Raw genomic sequence first — 22,215 nt, 5'->3', positions numbered from 1 at the left:
CTATTCCACAACATTGAGAAGAACAGAAACCTCCCTGACACCTTTTATGAAGTGAATATTACTCTGATACCAAAACCAGGAAAGGATGCAACAAAAAAAGAAAACTACAGACCAATATCCCTAATGATTATAGATGCAAAAATTTTCAACAAAATCTTAGCTAACTGAATCCAGATGCTTATCAAAAAAATATTCCATCACGACCAATTGGGCTTCATCCCAGGGATGCAGGGATGGTTCAACAGACGTAAATCTATAAATGCAATTCACCACATAAACAGAAGCAAAAACAAAGACCACATGATTCTTTCAATAGATGTAGATAAAGCTTTTGACAATATTCAACACCCATTCATGATACGAACACTTAAGAAAATAGGCATAGAAGGGACATACCTAAACATGATACAAGCCATATATGACAGACCCATAGCCAACATCATACTGAATGTGGAAAAACTGAAAGCATTCCCACTTAGAACTGGAACCAGACAAGGCTGCCCACTATCTCCACTTCTATTCAATATAGTGCTGCAAGTCTTGGCTATAGCAATCAGATGGCAAAGTGGAATCAAAGGTATCCAAATAGGGGCAGAAGAGATCAAACTTTCACTGTTTGCTGATGATATGATATTATATTTAGAAAACCCCAAAGATTCAACCAAGAAACTCCTGGAACTGATCAATGAATTTAGTAAAGTCTCAGGATACAAAATCAATACACAGAAATCAGAGGCATTCGTATACGCCAACAACAATCAAATTGAGAACCAAATTAAGACTCAATACCCTTCACAATAGCAACAAAGAAATTAAAGTACCTAGGAGTATACTCAACCCAGAAGGGAAAAGACATCCACAGGGAGAACTATGAAACACTGAGGAAGGAAATAGCAGAGGATGTAAACAGATGGAAATCCATACCATGCTCCTGGGTCTGCGGACTCAACATCATTAAAATGTCTCTACTACCCAAACTGATCTACAGATTCAATGCAATACCTATTAAAATCCCATCAGAATTCTTCACAGATATAGAAAAATTAATTTCACGCTTTGTATGGAACCAAAGAAGACCCCAAATATCAAGAGGAATTCTAGGCAACAAAAACAAAATGGGAGGTATTAATATACCAGATATCAAACTATACTACAAAGCTGTAGTAATTAAAACAATTTGGTATTGGCACAAAAATAGGAATATTGACCAGTGGAACAGATGTGAGAATAGTGATATAAAACCGTCCTCATATAGCCATCTAATCTTTGACAAAGCAGACAAAACATACGCTGGGGAAAAGAATCCTTTTTCAATAAATGGTGCTGGGAAAAACTGGATAGCCACTTGTAGAAGGCTAAAGCAGGACCCACTACTTTCACCTCTCACAAAAATCAACTCACGCTGGATAACAGACTGAAACCTAAGTTATGAAACTATTAGAATTCTAGAGGAAAATGTTGGAAACACTCTCCTAGACATCATCCTAGGCATAGAGTTTATGAAGAAGTGCCCAAAGGCAATCAAAGTAGCAAAAAAAATAAATAAAAGGGACATGATCAAACTACAAAGCTTCTGCACAGCCAAAGAAACAGTCATGAAAGTAAACAGACAACCTAAAGAATGGGAGAAAATTTTTGCATCCTATGTATCCGATAAAGAGCTGATAACTAGAATATACTTAGAACTCATGAAAATCATCAAGAAAAAATCAAATAACCCTACTAAAAAGTGGGCAAAGGACTTGAACAGAAACTTTTCTAAAGAAGACAGAAGAATGGCCAACAAACATATGAAAAAATGCTCATCATCTCTAATCATCAGGGAAATGCAAATAAAAACTACAATGAGATATCACTTACCTCCAGTGAGAATAGCCTTTATCAAAAAGTCTCCAAATAACAAATGCTGGCGTGGATGTGGAGAGAGAGGAACACTCCTACACTGCTGGTGGGACTGCAAACTAGTTCAACCTCTGTGGAAAGCAATATGGAGATACCTTAATGTGATACATATGAATCTACCATTTGATCCAGCAATCCCATTGCTGGGCATCTACCCAAAAGATCCAATGACACTCTGCAAAAAAGACACCTGCACTCGAATGTTTATAGCAGCACAATTCATAATTGCAAGGCTGTGGAAACAGCCCAAGTGCCCCTCAATCCAAGAATGGATTAATAAAATGTGGTATATGTATACCATGGAGTACTATTCAGCTCTAAGAAACAATGGTGATATAGCACATCTTACATTTTCCTGGTTAGAGCTGGAACCAATACTACTAAGTGAAGTATCCCAAGAATGGAAAAACAAGCACCACATATATTCACCAGCAAACTGGTATTAATTGAGTAGCACCTAAGTGGACACATAGGTACTACAGTAATAGGGTATTGGGCAGCATGGAGGGGGGCCGGGGGCCGGTATATATATACATAATGAGTGATATATGCACCATCTGGGGGATGGTCATGCTGGAAGCTCAGACTTGTGGGGGAACGGGGGGAAAGGGCATTTATTGAAACCTTAAATCTGTACCCCCAAAATATGCCGTAAAAAAAAAAATAAAAGAAAGATCACAAATCAACAATTTAATGAATCATATCAAAGAACTGGAAAACAATAAGCAATCCAGCCCTAAACCCGACAGAAGAAAAGAAATAAGAAAAACCAGAGAAGAATGAATGAAGTTGATAACAACAACAAAACTATACAGAAGATTAATAAAACAAAATGTTGGTTCTTTGAAAAAATAAACAAAATTGACACTCCTCTTGCTAGATTAAACAGAAGCAGAAGATAAAGAAATATAATAAGCTCAATCAGGAATGAAAAAGGAAAAATCACCACTGATACTACCGAAATACAAAATATCATCTATGAATATGAGAAAAACCTCTATGCACATAAACTTTTGACAATGTGGAGGAATTAGAAATGCACAGCCTCCTGAGGCTCAATCAGGAAAAATAGAATTCTTAAACAGATTAATATCATGTACTGGAATTGAAACAGCAATAAAAACATTCCTAAAAAGGAAAGTCCTGGACCAGATGGTTTCACACCCCAAATTTTACAAGACCTATAAAGAAGAACTGGTGCCTATCCTGCAGAAATTATTCCACAACATTGTTAAGGAAGAAAACCTCCCTAACACATTTTATGAAGTCAACATCACCCTGATACCAAAACCAGGAAAGGATGCAAAAAAAAACCAAAAAACCGAAAACTACAGACCAATATACCTTATGAATAGATGCAAAAATTCTCAAAAAAATCTTGGCAAATTAAATTCAGGTGCTTATCAAAAGAATCATGACCACGTGGGTTTCATCTCAGAGATGTAGGGTTGGTTCAACATATGCAAATCTATAAATGTAATTCACTGCATAAAAAGAAGTAAAAACCAAGGCCATATGATCCTCTCAATACATGCAGAGAAAGCATTTGACAAAATCCAGCACCATTTTATGATGAGGACGCTTAACAAAATAGGCATAGATGGCACTTACCTAAAAATGATAAAAGCAATATAAGACAAATCCATAGCCAACATCATACTAAATGGGAAAAAATTGAAAACATTCCTGTTTAGAACTGGAACCAGAAAAAGTTGTCCTCTATCACCACTTCTATTCAACATCATTCTGGATGTCCTAGCTGGAGCAATCAGACAAGAGAAGGAAATCAAGAGAAATCAAATGGCAGCAGAAGAGGTCAAAGTATTGTTCTTTGCTGATGATACGATCTTATATCTAGAAAACTCCAAATATTCTGCCACGAGACTACTGGAATTGATAAACAATTTCAGCAAAGTCTCGGGTTACAAAATCAATGTACAGAAATCAGTATCATTCATATATGCCAACAACAGTCAAATTTAGAACCAAATCTAAGACTCAGTACCCTTCACAGTAGCAACAAAGAAGATAAAATACCTAGAATTATATTTAACCAAAGAAGTGAAAGACCTCCACAGGGAGAACTATGAAACACTGAGGAAAGAAATAGCAGAGGAAATAAACAGGTGGAAAACTATACCATGCTCATGGGTCAGAATAATCAACAATGTTAAAATGTCTATACTACACAAAGTGATCTACAGGTTCAATGCCATCCCATTAAAATATCAACATCATTTTTTGCAGATCTAGAAAAAATAATTCTATGCTTAATATGGAACCAGAGAAGACCCTGTATAGCAAAAGCAATCTTAAGCAAAGATAAAAAATTGATAAGCATGAATTTCCCAGACTTCAAGCTATAGTATAAGGCTATAGCAACTAAAACAACATGGTACTGGCACATGAATAGAGCCATAGACTCATGGAACAGGTCTGAGAATCCAGATATAAAACCATCCTCATATAGCCATCTCATCTTTGGCAAAGCAGACATAAACTGGGAAAAAGAGTCCTTATTCAATTAATGATGCTGGGAAAATTTGATAGCCACATATAGAAAACTGAAACAGGAACCACACCTTTCACCTCTCATAAAAATCAACTCATGATGGATAACAGACTTAAACCTAAGGTGTTAAATTATAACAATTCTAGAAGAAAATGTTGGAAAAACTCTTACAGACATTGGCCTAGGCAAATAATTTATAAAGAAGACCCCAAAGGCAATTACAGCAACAACAAAAATAAGTAAATGTGACCTGATCAAATTAAAAAGCATCTGCACAGCCAAGGAAACTATCATGGGGGCAAACAGACAGCCTACAGAATCAGAGAAAATGTTCACAGACTACATATTCAATAAAGGGCTGATAACTGGAATCTATATAGAGGTAAGGAAAATTAGCAAGAAAAAAATCAAACAATCCCATTAAAAAGTGGGCAAAAGACATGAACAGAAATTTTTCAAAAGAAGACAGACTAATGACCAAGAAACATGAAAAATGCTCAACATCATCAGGGAAATGCAAATCAAAACCACAATGAAATATAACTTTACTCCAGTGAGAATGGCTTTTATCAAAAAAAAAGTCCTGAAACAATAAATGTCAGTGTGGATGCAGAGAGAGAGGAACACTCCTACACTGCTGGTGGGACTGCAAACTAGTTCAACCTCTGTGGAAAGTAATATGGAGATGCCTCAAAGAGCTACAAGTAGAACTACCATTTGATCCAGCAATCCCACTACTGGGCATCTATATAAAGAAAAAAAGACATTTTTTAAAAAGACATCTGCTTTTGAATGTTTATAGCAGTGCACTTCACAATTGCAAAGATGTAAACAACCCAAGTGCCCATTAATACATGAGTGGTTAATAAAATGTGGTGTATGTATACCATGGAGTTACACTCAGCCACAAAAAAACAATGGTGATCTAGCACCTCTGGTATTATCCTGGATAGAGCTGGAGCCCATTGTATTAAATGAAATATCCCAAGAATGGAAAAACAAGCACCACATGTACTCACCAGCAAATTGGTATTAACTGATCAACACTTATGTGCAGATATAGTAGCAACGTTGATTGGTTGTCAGGCAGGTGGGAGGAGGGAGGACAGATGGGTATTTTCATGCCTAATGCGCGCGGTGTGCACTGTCTGGGGGATGCACACGCTTGAAGCTCTGACTCGGGCAGGACAAAGGCAATATATGTTCCCTAAATATTTGTACTCCTGTAACATGCTGAAATGAAAAAATAATTTAAAGAAGAAAGTAAATTTAAAAAACACAATAAGTTAGGGTATATATTAAAATAACCAAGAGTGGAATCAGAATGTTTCAAACACAAATAAATGTTAAATGCCTGAGGTGATAGATACCCCAATTTCCCTGATTGAATTAATTCACATTGTACGCCTGTAACAAAACATCACATGTACCCTATAAAGATATAAAACTTTTATGTACTCATAGTAATTTAAAATTAAAATAAAAGAGATTCCATACCAAGGAACTGAAGGGAGCTGATGGCCATCAGAAATTAAGCCCCCTCTGCCCTGGTCCTACATTGCACAATAAACATAAATCTGCTGATAACCACATAATTTTAGAAGTGGATCCTTTCCCAGTCAAGAATTAAGATGAAATTGCAGTCTCAGCCAACATCTCCACCTTCCCACTTTTTTTCCTTTTATTTTTAGTTGACATATAATTGTACATATTTATGGGATACAGAGTAATATTCTAATATGTATATAATGATATCAGGGCAATTAGCATATCCATTTCCTCAAACATTTATCATTTCTTTGTGTTGGGACTACTCAAAATACTCTCTTCTAGCTTTCTAAAAGTATACAATGAATTATAGTTAGCCACATTCACCCTGGTGCTGCAGAACATCAGAACTCATTCCTTCTATCTAGCTGCAATTTTCTATCTCTTAATTCTCTCCTCCTCCCACCTCCACCCTTCCCAGCCTCTACAACCAACAATTCTACTCTCTACTTCTATGAGCTAAAGTATTTTTTTAGCTCCCACATCTGAGTGAGAACATGGTATTTATCTCTCTGTGCCTGACTTATTTTGCTTCTATCCATTCATTGTCACAAATGACAGGATTTCATTTTTAATGGCAGAGTGGTATTCCATTGTATATATATACACCACATTTTCTCCATCCATTCATCTGCTGATGGACAGTAAGTTTGATTCCATAACTTTGCAATTATGAGTAGTGCTGCAGTAAACATAGGAATGCAGGTATCCCTTTGATATACTGATTTCCTTTCCTCTGGATCATATGGCAGTTTTAGTGTGGTTTTTTTCTTTCTTTCTTTTTTTTTGAGAAACCTCCACACTGTTTTCCACAGTGCTGCCACATCTCGATCTGCAGGGAGAGCGTGATGCAGGTGCCCTGACAAGCTGTGTCTGAACTCTTACCCATAGAAACAGTGAGGTAGTAAATATGTGTTGTTCTAAGCGGCTAAGTTTGTGGTGATTTGTTGTGCAAACAAGATAACTAATAAGGTCTCTGAATTCAGAAAACTCCTGGTCACCATCGTTTGGGATGCTCCTTCCTCTGGATTCCAATATGCCAAGTGCAGTCCCCATCATATAACAGTAACCAGAGACTCACGAGTTGGAACTCTGTCCACCATATTCATTCCCATTTGCATTTCTTTGCTCTTTTTCTCTATTCTCTGGATGTGTTTCTTGAGCTTTCTTATACATCACTCGGTTGTCTAAAATATCTGTATTGGTCTCGTCTGCCTTTAGTGTGGATCTCAATTGCCTGGATTTCAATCTTAGATTTCTTGAAATATTTCCTAATCCTCCTATTTTATTTTCTTATTTTGTTTTTGCTTTCTGAACTTGGGCTTCTCTCATATTTGTGGGGTGAAAAGCATTCCCCTGAATGTCAGTAGATTAGATAATTTTAGAAGTATTGAATGAGATCTGGTGCTTAACTCCCATCCTCTCAGCCACCCTTCTGATTACAGCTGTGATGGAGGCAAATAACCCAGTGTGTGCTTTGACTCACCTCACACTGAGAACATCTTGCCCCAAACATGCCCTGAACGTCCTTCACTTTCTGTTTTGGAGTGTCCCTGTCATCATAGACTGCAGCCAACTGTCAAGCACATAAGAACCATCACAGTCTAGAAGTGTCTGTGGGGACTTATTGCCCTGGGCAGCAGGGCACTATCAGAGCCAGTGGATTAAGACATCTCCTTCTCAGTCCCTGGATAGACAACTGGGAGAGACACTCCATAGGGTCCTTGGACTGTCCTGATAAGATTAAGTTCCAGTTGCTCTTTGCCTTTCTTCCCTCTATCATCTTCCCAGGGGCCTCCCTTCCACTCTAAGATCTCCTCCCAAATAAATTATCTATATACACATTCTTGCTTAGGCTCTGCTTTTGGGAGTGTCCTCAGCCAAGTATGTTTCCTTTTAAAATTACAGAATAGTATTCCCTTTCCAGTATTCTGCAGTATTTGCCAGCAATGCTAAACAACTTAAAAGCAAATTCTTATGCAGAGTCTCCAGATAAGAGCCTAGCCTGGATGACACCTAGATCTTGTGAGACTCTAAGCAGAAAACCCAGTGGAACCCACCCAGACTTCTGGTGTTAAGCCACTTATCCTATGTACCTGGTTTCTTCACTGATCTAGAGTTACAGGTATACGCCAAGAGATAGAACCTGTACAGGTTAGATAGTATCGCCCCAAAATTCATGTCCTTTCTGAATTTCAGAATATGACCTTAGAAATAAGGTCACTGCAAATGTCATTAGTTAAAAGGAGGTCATAGTGGAGTAAGGCGGGCCCTTACTCCATCATGATTGGTGTCCCTCTAAGGAGAGCAGACACAGACACTGAGATACACAGGGAGAAGGCCGTGTGAGGACGGAGGCAGACTTTGGAGTGATGTGTCATAAGTGAATGAGTGTTAAAGATTGCTAGCAGTATCAAAGCCTAAGAGAGAGGCATGGACCAGACTCTCCCCTACTGCTCTCAGGAAGAGCATGGCTCCATCTATATCTTCGTTTCAGACTCCTAACTTCCAAAACTGTGAGATAGCAAATCTCTGTTATTGAAAGCCACCCAGTTTGTGTTACTTTGCTATAGCAGCCCTAGGAAACTAATACAGAACATAACAAGTGTCTTTCGTCTCTTTTTATGTGGTTTTTATTCAATTAGTTAAAGCCTGAGGCTCCTATATAACAAAGCCTGGGCTGTATTCTTTAATCCGCGTTTATTTGCTAAAAGGTTGTCTATCATTTTGAGGTTTGAGTGAGATCCTAGGTATGTGTTCTCACCTGTGTGTTCATGAAGATTTCAGCAGGCCATTGAAAGCAGCTCTATTAGAGACTGCTGTATTAGTCAGGGCTCTCAAACCATTGAAATCTATATATTAAATAGATATATAAAAAAGGATTTACTATGGGAATTAGCTCACATGATTGTGAAGGCCAAGAAGTCCCACAGTCTGCTATCTGCAAGCTCAAGAGCCAGGAAAGCAGGTGGTATAATTCAATCTGAGTTCAAAGGCCTGAGAGCCAGGGAAGCCCATGTTGTAACTCTCAGTCCAAGGTTCAAGACCTGAGAACTGGGAGGCCACTGGCATAAGTCTCAGAGTCCAAAGGCCTGAGAACTGAGAGCACCAATGTCTAAGGGCAAGAGAAGATGGATGTCCCAGCTGCAGAAGAGAGAGTGAATTTACCATTCCTCTGCCTTGTTGTTCAATCCCAGCCCTCAAGGGATTGGACAATGCCCACCCATGTTGGACAGGGCAGATCTTCTTTAATCTGTCTACAGATTCCAATACTAACCTCTTCTAGAAACCCTCATATACACACCCAAGAATAATGTTTTACCAACTACCTGCATATCCTTAATCCAGTCAAGTTGACAAATGAAATTAACCATCTCAGCTGCTATATAGCATGACCATTCTGACTGAGGTTGTTGCTGTTGCACATTTTTAAAAACTACCATAATTTTTTTCTGGAACCACATGAGTCATTCATTAATTATCAAAATAATAAATGTTGATAGAAGATAAGCAAGTCCTAATCCACTACCTACGCTTTGCCTTGGCTATGGGGCTTTGGAGGTTTAAGAGGCCAGTTCCAGAAAGGAAAGGCATAAGCCAGTCAATTTCCCTTCAGTCTCAGGAAGGGAATAAAAGAATTTATGATTGTGAAGTGGTGTCATTTGGAATAACATAACCTCAGCATCAGAGAGTGGATACGGAGAGGAAATTGAAAAGAATCTGTGAAACATGAAATAGGCTATATCTTTGAGACATTCTTCTACAGGGCTGCCAAAAAATCCATTGAAAATGCAAATCTGATCCTACAGTACCTCCACGTGAAGCCCTCCAACAATACCACACTACCTTCAGGAGCAACGGCCACACTCCTTAGTTGGTTACTCAAGTCCCTCCATGATCTGTGCCCTCCCTGCTCCACATCCTCCCCTCCCCTCCCCAGCACACACTCTGAGCAATAGCCACACTGGGCTACACACAGGCCCTGAACAGCCGTGCTCCCTGTCTGTGCCTTTGCACGTGTGTTCCCACACTGACATGCCTCCTCCTCCTCCTCCCTCCTCTCCTACTGTACTGCCGACCCCTTCCCTGGCCCACCCACCCAGAAGTGGTCCTCTCTAGCCTCAGGGCCCTGCTGGGCCAGTGCAGGTCTCTAGTCTGTACGTATCCCCATCTTAGGCAAGACTGTTTCATGGCTGACTCTCTACTATGGGAGAGGTCCTTTATCAGGGACTGTGGCCCAGTGAGCCCCATACTGGCGGTGCTGGCACAGGGCCTAGCGATGTTGGCTGATTAAAAGACACAAAGTGGAGCCCCAACTGCCCTTCCAGAGTCGTGATAGAGCTGAGCGACAGCTTGGAGTCTGCATGGCAGAAAGTTGTGGAGGCAGATAAAACCTCATAATACATGTTGAGTGAGACATGGCTATATAACTTTTTAAACTAAAAAGGAAAAGACTAACTACCGTGTTTCCTGGGAAATAAGACCTACCCATAAAATAAGCCCTAGCAGGATTTCTAAGCATTTGTGCAATAGAAGCCCTACCCCGAAAATAAGACCGAGTGATGGGAATGGCTACACAGCATATCTGCACAACCCATGCATTTCGTCGCAGAGCAGTAAAGAAGACAAGCAGCCCTTCTCATCTGCCCCATGGTGACAGCTACTATCCCAGAGGTGCCCGGAAATGTGTGGGCAGCCCCCCCAACAAGGTCACTCCCCCTGTCAGGTCCCGGCCATCCTGTGTGTGCTGCAAGCTGAGGCTTTGAGGGCAGTCTCCTCAGTGAAGTGAGGAGCAGGACGCTCCGCTTTAGGTATTGTGTGTCCCCAGGGGGAAGAAGGAAAGCTGTGGCTGCCATTTTACTATGATGATGTTCCAGAAGAAGATGACTTAACTATATTTGAATAAATGTAGATTGTTGTACCATACTTAAAATATATATATATCCCCTGAAAATAAGCCCTAGGGTGTCTTCTTGAGGAAAAATAAATACAAGACCCTGTCTTACTTTCGGGAAACACGGTAGTGTGAACACACAACCTCAAAAGGCATCCATTTTCCAGGTTTGTGACTCTCATGCCCACCCACAGTAGCCAGAGTTGTATTCCCACTATTATTTTCTAGAAAAAGGAAACAGGACTCGTTGGCAGACGACTGAGTACCTGGCACAGGAAAAACCATGCTGGGGCTGGGCTTAACAATGACAGGAAATGAGGATGCTTTGGGGATGTGAAGGGACGGCCTCCCACTAGTGAGGGACAGAAACCAGAATAATAATTATATTTAATTAGAACAACTTAAGCCAGTGAAAGGTCATGAGTTCATAAAATAATTAGAAGAGTTGATATTATGTAATAAAACAGTAGCTGTAATATTTTTTAAAAGATGAACATAATAGGATTAAAAGAAGTTTATGTACATTTCTATACATACCAGAATATTAATGTAAAGACATTTTTCTCCTAATTATATGTTCATTAGAAAGCTTATTTATAGATGTATATCTGTAAAAATGTACATAGATGTCTTTTCTATTGAAGTAAACAGAGAAGAAAGAACAAAATAATGTGGTCAGGGTAGACATATACAATCTGAAAAGTTTGAAAATATGGCTTAATAATTCTTCCATGAAGAACGAAGTTTAAAACCAATAGTTGAGCTAGTTTAAGATGTTTTAAAGGGAAATTGCCTGTGAGGAATTTTTCTAGATTAAGAGTGAAGTTAAAAAAGAAAAACAATTTAAATATAGGCATACTTCCTTTTATTGTGCTTCACTTTCTTATGCTTTGCAGATACTATATTGTTTACAAATCAAAGTTTTGTGGCAACCCTGCATGGAGCAAGTCTGTTGGCACCATTTTTCCAATACAACTGTGTCACATTTTGGTAATTCTCACAATATTTCAATTTTTTTCATTATTATTATATCTGTATGACGATCTATGATCTTATTGATGTTACTATTGTAATTGTTTGGGGCCACCACAAACTGGGCCTAATAAGATGGTGAACTTAACCACTAAATGTTATGTGTATAACTGCTCCACTGACCAACCATTTCCCATCTCCCTTCCTCTTCTGGGCCTCCCTATTCTCTGAGACACAACAATATTGAAATTAGGCCAATTAATAACCCCATAATGGTCTCTGAGTGTTCAAGTGCAAGGAAGAGTTCACATCTCTCACTTTAAATCAAAAGCTAGAAATGATTAAACTTAGTGAGGAAGGTGTGTCTAAAGCTGAGATAAGCCAAAAGCTGGGCTTCTTATGTCAAAATAGTTAGTCAAAATAAAAACAAAATAGGAGGTATGAATTTACCAGACTTCAAACTATACTACAAGGCTATAGTCATTAAAACAGCTTTTTACTGGCACAAGAACAGGGACATTGACCAGTGGAACAGAACAGAGAACACAGATATAAAACCATCCTTATATAGCCAACTAATCTTCGACAAAGGAGACAAAAACATGCACTGGGGAAAAGAATCCTTATTCAATAAATGGTTCTGGGAACACTGGATAGCCACATGCAGAAGATTGAAACAAGACCCACACCTTTCACCTCTCACAAAAATCAACTCATGCTGGGTAACAGAATTGAACCTTAGGTGTGAAACTATTAGAATTCTAGAGAAAAATGTTGGAAACACTCTTCTAGACATTGGCCTAGGCAAAGAATTTATGAAGAAGACCCCAAAAGCAATCACAACAGCAACAAAAATAAACAAATGGGACCTGATCAAATTAAAAAGCTTCTGCACAGCCAAAGAAACTGTCAAGAGAGCAAACAGACAACCCACAGAATGGGAGAAAAGTTTTGCAAGCAACACATATGATAAAGGGCTGATAACTAGAATCTATTTAGAACTCAGGAAAATCAGCAAGAAAAAATCAAACAACCCTATCAAAAAATGGGCAAAGGACTTGAACAGAAACTTCTCAAAAGAAGACAGAATAATGGCCAACAAACATATGAAAAAATGTTCAACATCTCTAATCCTCAGGGAAATGCAAATCAAAACCATAATGAGATATCACTTAACTCCAGTGAGAATGGCCTGTATCAAAAAGTCCCCAAACAACAAATGCTGGTGTGGATGCGAAGAGAGAGGAACACTCCTACACTGCTGGTGGGACTGCAAACTAGTTCAACCTCTGTGGAAAGCAATATGGAGATACCTCAAAGCGATACAAGTAGATCTACCATTTGCTCCAGCAATTCTACTACTGGGCATCTACCCAAATGATCAAAATCACTTTATGAAAAAGACACCTGCTCTCGAATGTTTATAGCAGCACAATTCACAACTGCAAAGCTATGGAAACAACCCAAGTGCCCATCAATTCATGAGTGAATTAATAAAATGTGGTATATGTATACCATGTAATACTACACAGCTTTAAGAAACAATGGTGATATAGCACCTCTTGTATATTCCTGGATACAGCTGGAACCCATTCTACTAAGTATCTCAAGGATGGAAAAACAAGCACCACATGTACTTACCAGCAAATTGGTATTAATGGATCAACACCTAAGTGGACATATAGGAGTAACATTTATCAGGTGTCGGGAGGGTGGAGGAGGGGATGGGTATACACAAACATAATAAGTGAGATGTGCAATGTTTGGGGGATGGACACGCTTGAAGCTCTTACTCAAGGGGGGAGAGGGGCATGGGCAATATATGTAACCTTAGCACTTGTACCCCCATAATATGCTAATAAATAAATAAATAAAAAATAGTTAGCCAAGTTGTTAATGCAAAGGAAAATTTCTTGAAGGAAATTAAAGTGCTACTCTAGTGAATGCATGAATGACAAGAAAGCAAAACAGCCTTCTTGCTGACATGGTGAAAGTTTAAGAGGTTTGGACAGAAGACCAAACTAGCCACAACATTCCCCTAAACCAAAACTTAATCCAGAACAAGGCCCAAACTCTCTTTAGTCTGTGACAGTTGAGAGAAGTGAGGATGCTGTAGAAGAAAAGTTGAAGTGGGCAGAGGTTTAAGGAAAGAAGCTGTTTCCATAGCATAAAAGTACAAGGTGAAGTAGCAAGGGCTGATGTAGAAGCTCCAACAGGTTATACAGAAGATCTGGGTAAGATCATTGATGACGCTGGCTACACTAAACAGATTTTCAATGTAGATGAAATAGGCTTCTACTGGAAGAAGATGCCATCTAGGACTTTCATAGCTTGAGTGGAGAAGTCAATCCCTGGCTTCAAAGCTTCAAAGGACAGGCTGATTCTCTTGTTAGCAGCTAATGCAGCAGGCAACTTTAAGTTGAGCCAATGCTCATCCACCAGTCTGAAAATCCTAGGGTCTTTATGAATTATGCTAATCCTACTCTGCCTGTGCTCTATAAATGCAACAACAAAGCCTGGATGACAGCATATCTATTTACAGTATGGTTTACCGAATATTTTAAGCCTGCCATTGAGATGTACTCTTAGAAAAAAGTTTCCTTTTAAAGTACTACTGCTGTCTGGATGCAGTGGTTCAAGTCTCTAATCCCAGAACTTTGGGAGTCTGAGGTGGAAGGATCTCTTGAGGCCAGGAGTTTGAGATTACAGTGAGCTATGATGAAACCACTGCACTTCAGCTTGGGCAGTAGAGCAAGAAAGGGTTATTACTCATTGACAATGGACCTGGTCACCCAAAAACTCTGATGATTTATAAGGAGATTAATGTTTTCATAATGCCTGCTAACACAAGCATTCAGCAGCCCATGGGGCAGGGAGTAATTTTGATTTTCAAGTCTTATGATTTAAGAAATACAAAGCTATAGCTGCCACAGGTAGCAATTCCTCTGATGGATCTGGGCAACATAAATTGAAAACCTTCTAGATGGCTTCACCATTCTAGATGTCATTAAGAATGTGATTCATGGAAGGAGGTCAAAATAACAGGAGTTTGGAAGAAGTTGATTCCAACTTTCATGGATGACTTTGAGGAGTTCAAGGCTTCAGTGGAGGAAATCACTGCAGATGTGGTGGAAATAGCAAGAGAACTAGAATTAGAAGTGGAGCCTAAGGCCAAGTACAGTGGCTCACACCTGTAATCCTAGCACTTTGGGAGGCCAAGGCAGGAGGATTACTTGAAGCCAGAAGTTCGAGACCAGCAGGAGCAAGAGCGAGACCCCATTTCTACAAAAAACAGAAAAATTAGCCAGGTGTCGTAGCACGTGCCTATAGTCTCAGCTATTCAGGAGGCTGAAGCAGGAGGATTAGTCAAGCCAGGGAGTTTGAGGTTGCTGTGAGCTCTGATGATGCCACTGCACTCTAGCATGGACAACAGAGCAAGACTGTCAAAGAAAAAAAAATGGACCTGAAGATGTGGCTGAATTGTTAAAATCTCGTGAAAAAACTTGAGCAGTTTTGAGGAGTTGCTTCTTAAGGACGAGCAAAGAACACGAGTCCTTGAGATGGAATCTACTCCTGGTGAAGATTCTGTGAACATCGTTGAAATGACAACAAAGGATTTAGAATATTCACATCTAATGGGTGTGGTGCACATGGTTTGGGATGGGCATGCTTGTAGCTCTGAGTTGGGTGGTGCAAATGCAATGTATGTAACCTAAATGTTTATACCTCTGTAAAAATTTTGAAAGAAAAAAATAGAATACTACGTAAATTTAGTTGATAAAGCAGCAGCAGGGTTTGAGAGGACTGACTCCAATTTTGAAAGAAGTTCTGTGGATAAAATGCTATCAAACAGCATCACATGCTACAGACAAATATTTCATGAAAGAGTCGATTGATGCAGCAAACTTCATTGTTGTCTTATTGTAAGAAATTGCGACAGCCACCCTAACCTTCAGCAACCACCACCCTGCTCAGTCAGCAGCCATCAACATCATGACAAGACCCTCTACCAGCAAAAAAAAAAAAAAGATTACAATTCACTGAAGGCTCAGATAATCCTTAGCCATTTTTAGCAATAATAAAGTTTTAAATTAAGGTATACACATTTGCTTTTTTAGACATAGTGCTATTGCACACTTTATAGACTACAGTATAGTATGAACATAACTTTTTAAAATTTCAGAATATTATGGGGGTGCAAACATTTTGGTTACATATATTGCCTTTGCACCATCAAAACCAGAGCTACATAACTATTACATGCACTGAGACACAGAAAAATTTGTCAGGCTAAATTTATTGCAATATTGGCTTTATTGCAGTGGTCTGGGACCAAACTTGCAGCACCTCTGAGGTATACCTATAGTTTTTGTTTTATTACTTCTAAGTAGATATGATTCACTTACTGGAAGTTCTTAGAAGACCTGACTCAACAAATATGAAAATTTTACAGCATTTTTTGTAAGACTGGATACAAAACACTCTCATATATGCAGACAAATTTTTGTCTTTTTCAAGGTAGTCATATGTGAAAGTTGTGTGTTCACAGCAATGCTATCATTAAAATATTGTTAGATCATTAATTTGGAAATTTGGAAATTACCTCTTGTGTTAGTCTCTTTTGTCTTGCTATAAAGGAAATATTGTACTTGAGGCTGCGTAAAGAATAGAGGTTTGTTCTCACGGTTCTGCCAACTATACAAGAAGTATGGCACCGGCATCTTCTGGCGAGGGCCTCAGGGAGCTTCCAATAAAGGTGGAAGGTGAAGGGGGAGCAGGTGTCTCCTGGTGAGAGAAGGAACAAGAGAGGAGGGGTGCTATGTGCTTTTAAACAACCAGATCTCAAGTGAATTAACAGAGTGAGAGCTCAATCTACCACAGGGACCGCACCAAACCATGAAGGATCCACCCCTGTGACCCAAACACCTCCCACTTGGCCCCACCTCCAACACTGGAGACCAAATTTCAACATGAAATTTGGAGGGGACAAATATCCAAACCATATCACCTCTAGAGCTAATTTATAATTTTTAGGAATGTAAGTTCCATATCTTTTCTATTTTCTTTCTTTTCTCTTTTTCCTCTCTCCCTTCCTTCTTTTCTTTCCTTCTTTCTTTTTTTATTGTTGAAAATGGCATTACTCTTTCCCCTTGCAAAACACATGCATCAAAGACAGGACATAGCCCTGTCATCACAGTCATCCAGTAGGTGGTAGCTAGTGCTGAAAACTTTTTTATTAATTTTTTAAAATTTCAGCATATTACGGAGGTACAAATGTTTAGTTACATATATTGCCCTTGCCCCACCCGACTCAGAGCTTCAAGTGTTTCCATCCCCTAGAGGGTGCACACCGCACCCATTAGGGGTGAAAATATGCATCCTCTCCTCCCCACTCCCACCTGCCTGACACCCAACGAATGTTATTACTATATGTGCACTTAAGTGTTGATCAGTTAATACCAATTTGATGATGAGTACATGTGGTGCTTGTTTTTCCATTCTTGTGATACTTCACTTAGTAGAATGGGTTCCAGCTCTATCCAGGATAATACAATAGGTGCTAAATCACCATTGTTTTTTGTGGCTGAGTAGAACTCCATGGTATACATACACTATATTTTATTAATCCACTCATGTATTGATGGGCACTTGGGTTGTTTCCACATCATTGCAATTGTGAATTGTACTGCTATAAATATTTGAGTGCAGATGTCTTTTTTATAGACTGTCTTTTGTTCTTTTAGGTAGATGTCCAGTAATGGCATTGCTGGATCAAATAGTAGTTCTACTTGTATTTCTTTGAGGTATCTCCATATTGCTTTCCACAGAGGTTGTACTAGTTTGCAGTCCCACCAGCAGTGTAGGAGTGTTCCTATCTCTCTGTAACCATGCCAACATTTATTGTTTTGGGACTAGTGCTGAGAACTTCTAATGATTATCTCTAAATAGCCCACCCATTATCTTGAGATACCTGGGACTACCCTGGCTTCCATCCTTCCCAAGACCTGGTAGTTCAACTCTTTCTTCAATCATCTTTCTTTATTTCTCTTTCTTTTGCTTTAGTCTTAGCAGTTTGCAACCATAGAATCATAACTAAAACAACCAGCTTAATTGCCAAATTGGGCTTACCTCTGATAGATGACAAGTCTTAGGATCAGAGAGAAAAAATGAGTTGGGCACATGGATATCCCACAGCAGAACTGGATCTAGAACTCAGAACTAATCACTCCAGATCAAAGATTTTTCTCTTACATCACACTGTCCCTTAGATTCAACATCTCAACCTCAGATGCACTCAACTGCTAAACACAAAGACATTAATCTGCGTAAGCTCTGTGACTCAATTCAGCCTTTTGGAAATGGTACAGCATAAAAGCACCAGGAAAAGGATGAGAAGAATAAGTAGCAGAGGAGATGGCAAGTTTACAAAAGGCAATGCTACTGAGGACTTCTCAACCTCCAGGCGAAGGCACCTAGGGACAGCTCTGGGACCTCCTTCTCTGTTTCCCTAGGCAGCTCCCAATCTCCTATTTTGTTATGAGAATGTAATTTACTCTACACTTATATATTTTAATTGTTAACATAATGCATGCACATAAGTTCAAACAGCTTAAAACTATGAAAAGCAAACTGTTCTCGCAACTCTGAAGCTCCTGCATCCGTCTCTACATTCTGTTCCCTGGGGGTCTGGCCTTTCATCATAGCTGTCCTCTCAAAGGCCTGTGCTACTGTTCTGCACACATTTTTATGAAGAATCCTTGGAGACAGTGCTTTTGAGCAGAGTGGTGGCTGAAAGCTTGGTGAGAATGGACTGAGGAGAGAATGCCAGGTAAGGAAACAGGGGAGACAAATATAGACAGATCTTTCAAGGAGTTCACTGTAGAGGAGAGCAAAAGAAAGGAGCCTAGAAAATAATTATGATTTGCTTAGTGAACACTTGAGATGATTCATTTCCTTTTTCTGTTAATACCAGGGTAAGAAAAGGACTTGTTCTCCTGTGCCTTGTACATTAATATCTAAGTTACAAGCAAAAATGGAAATGGCATTTGTAATTTGACTAAAATATGCTCAGCTTTTGAAATTATGCTTGCATCTTCAAAGACATTTTATGAATTTCATTGGATTGTAAAGAGTGGTCTCAATTTTTTAAGATTTTGAGTATGGTATTTCCAAAGGAAGATACAGGTTGAAGATCCCTAACCTGAAAATCCAAAATCTAAAATTTTTGAATGCTGATATGATGCCAAAATTCCACATCTGACCTCATGTGATGGTTGTAGTCAAAACTTTGTCTCATGCACACAATTATTACAAATGTTACCTTTAGGCTATGTATATAAGGTATATATGAAACAAATGAATTTCATGTTACCTTTAGGCTATGCATATAAGGTACATATGAAACAAATGAATTTCATGCTTACACTTGGGTCCCATCCCCAAGACTCATTATGTATATCCAAATATTCCAAAATCAGAAAAAAATCCCAAATCAAAAACACTTCCGTCCCAAGCATTTCGGATAAGGGGTGCTCAACCTTCCCAAGGTGAATGTGGAGAAACTACAGTACAGGCTGGTTTCCATTATACCTCCTTTGCTGCCATCTAGTGACAGTTTTATGTAATGTAAAATGTCAAAAGCCCATGTCTTCATGGGACTATTTCCTTTGCCTGTCCATTGCTCTAACTGGGCTGGAAATGCTTCCAGTAGAGCCTGCAGATTTAATGTGCTGGTCTGCATCGGTGGTGGTACTCAATCTCCTCAGGAAAACCTACTGAACTTGACTCTGGGTCCTGTAGGAAGCGAGGCAAGCTGACCTCTGAAAATGACAAGTGTGGTCCAACTACAGCACAAGCAAAAAGTCATTAGGGCATCGTGAAAAAAGCCAGCCCATTATCGAACAAATATACGTTTACATTGCAGCCAAATAAATTATAGTGAGAAATGAGTCTTTTCCATAAATATGTGCTGTCATATGTATACATTATTTCATAGTTTTGGCACTATATCTTTGGGAGCAATCCCTAGAAGCATAATTTTTGGATCAAAGGGTAAATGCATAAATAAATCTTCTAGATAGTGCCAAATGCCTCCCTCAGTAGGGGTTGCACCATTTTGTACACCCCTTCCGTGTATGAGTCTGGCTGGTTCTCCACAGCCTTAGGCATGGCAGATTTTACACTTCTGCACTTTTGTTACATAAAAATTGATGTCACTGTAGTGCTAGCTTGTTTCTCTTATTGTTTCAGTCAAGGTCCAGCCAGGAAAAGAGAAACCAGACCAATTATTTTAATAGATAAAATTGAATAAAGGTACTATAAAAGATTAAACACAAATTGGTGGACCAAACAAGCAGAAGAAAGCATGGAAATAATAGAGAGATAGTATTAGGAAGTAGAGTGATACATTACATAAGTTACTTGGTACTATAAACTTGGGCCCATTTCTGAAATGCTCTATAATTTAATCAATAGCAACATTTATTACAAAGATAATTCATAAAAAGCAATTTACAACTAAGTCAATTCATGTATAGTGATGCAAAAGCTCTAAATAAAATACTATTAGATATTATAACATTAGAATTATAAAATGCCATTACTTAGTAGGAATATATTGTAAAATTTATTTTGATACCATTACCAACTATTAGGATCAAAGCAGAAAAAAATTATCATCTCATAAAATAAGTTTAATCTTGCTTGTATTCAAAGAAATGCAATGTTTCCAAGCAATAGTGCTGTTTGTACCTGGTTTTACTATAAGAAATGCAACTATGAATTGTATTTTTGTAGTTCTTGTCTCTTATCATTCAGCTGTTAAATTTATCCATTTCAAACTGGAGTGGATTATTTTGCACCCTTTCTGGAAAAACAAAAAACAAAAACAAGAAAAACAAAAAAGTAATTATTTTACCAGATAAGTAATAGTGCTTTATCTAAAAACAACAGAAAAGAATCTCTGGGTTGAGTTTTTCTACAGAACTCTGAATTTAACAAGTAGCCCATTACAGTTTTCCCTAAATAAAATTAAAACAGATAGTTCCCAAGTCACTAGGGTGATGAAAAATAGAGTGTCAATCCCATTTTGAAATCCCCGTAACATCTCTAGGGTTACATTACCATCTACAGCACTCACGTGGGACCTGGAAATCAGTTCATGAGGACTGCGATAGGAGGTTCACTTGTCCAAGCTGGTCTGTCCATTTGAACCAAAGAGGGGCCGGGGACAGGAGGTTCTTGCTCTTGGAGGGGAGTCCTCCTGGCACCCACTTACCATTCTCGACTGGCCCAGCCACACTCTCCCTCTGCCAGCCAGAGGGATGCTTATCCCTTTCTCCAGGTCTGAAGAAGGAATATCAGCCTCAGGACTGATTTCAGATTCCGGAAGTGATGTCATAGTACATTCCAGCCTTCCGTGAGTGGACTTTTAACCCAGAGCCACAGATTCACAGGACACGAATACAACACAAACAAGTTTAATGCTGCCTTTAAGGCCCAGTAAGGAAGTGGTGGGTCCCTAGGGAAAAAAAAAAGGGAGAGGAAGTACTACCATTTCTTGCCACTTGCCACTACAGACAGGATGCTGGGTGAACAGAAAGGGAATGTGGGGAAGCAGTGTTTCCCAACTCTGGATCCTCACAAAGCTGACTTTTCTCTTCAGGCTGCTCAAAGGATAGAGTTGTTGATGACTGGGTCCTGAGAGGACAGAAACAGCAGGATGGGTGTACTGGTCAGGACAGGCTGGGTGGCACATACTGTGGCATCAAATCTACTCTGAATCTCAGTGGCCTAACTCAGCAGTTCATTTCTCACTCATAGATGTCCAAAGCAGGTTGGCAAGGGGCTCAGGAACTACCTAGAACATCCGCTCCACTATGCCTGGGTAGGAACATGAAGAATCACACCACAGCTTTAAAAAGCATTATTAAGTCAAATGGAGAACTAGTCGTTTCTCACCCTGTAAAAGTACCAGGAAATGTGGGGGAGCACTTGGGTATTTGCTCACCAAATATCCCTTTCCTTCTTCCACACAGAACATATTCATATTCCTTTTCTCCAAGGAAGACAACTTCAAATCCCATACAGTTACCACTGCAATCTGAAAATCCAAGATCTCTGGGTTGTCTCTAGATGTGCCTGACTCTGTCTCCCATTAGTTCAGAGCCCTCTTAACCCAAAAGAGCCTGTAACTGTGCTCCTCTCCACGTCCCCAAATATGGTGAAGGAACAGAGTAATGCACCACCATGCTCAATATTGAGTAAGAAGCAATATTGAATAAGAAACATACCCTGATCTGTGGCAATTCTGGTGTCCTGAAAGACATACTGCTTAATTATTTTGAATAGCACTCTTGTGAGACAGCACTGTGGTTGCTGCCAAAAT

General features: G+C 39.2%; 1 long non-coding RNA gene across 1 annotated transcript in view; it reads right to left on the bottom strand.

Moving 5' to 3' along the window:
* Nucleotides 1-16,537, bottom strand: part of LOC142875674 (uncharacterized) — a 33,694-nt gene extending 17,157 nt beyond the window's left edge. Inside the window, exons 1-3 of the long non-coding RNA XR_012922994.1 lie at nt 16,432-16,537; nt 5,434-5,647; nt 1,861-1,973 (exon numbers count right to left, since the gene is read on the bottom strand). This is a non-coding gene — a long non-coding RNA (uncharacterized LOC142875674). The remainder of the gene's footprint in view (nt 1-1,860; nt 1,974-5,433; nt 5,648-16,431) is intronic.
* Nucleotides 16,538-22,215: the final 5,678 nt, after the last annotated feature.

The sequence above is a fragment of the Microcebus murinus genome, chromosome 14 (genome assembly GCF_040939455.1).
Source record: "Microcebus murinus isolate Inina chromosome 14, M.murinus_Inina_mat1.0, whole genome shotgun sequence".
NCBI classification, from domain to species: Eukaryota; Metazoa; Chordata; class Mammalia; order Primates; family Cheirogaleidae; genus Microcebus; species Microcebus murinus.
This window is presented reverse-complemented; position numbering and strand designations above follow the sequence as displayed.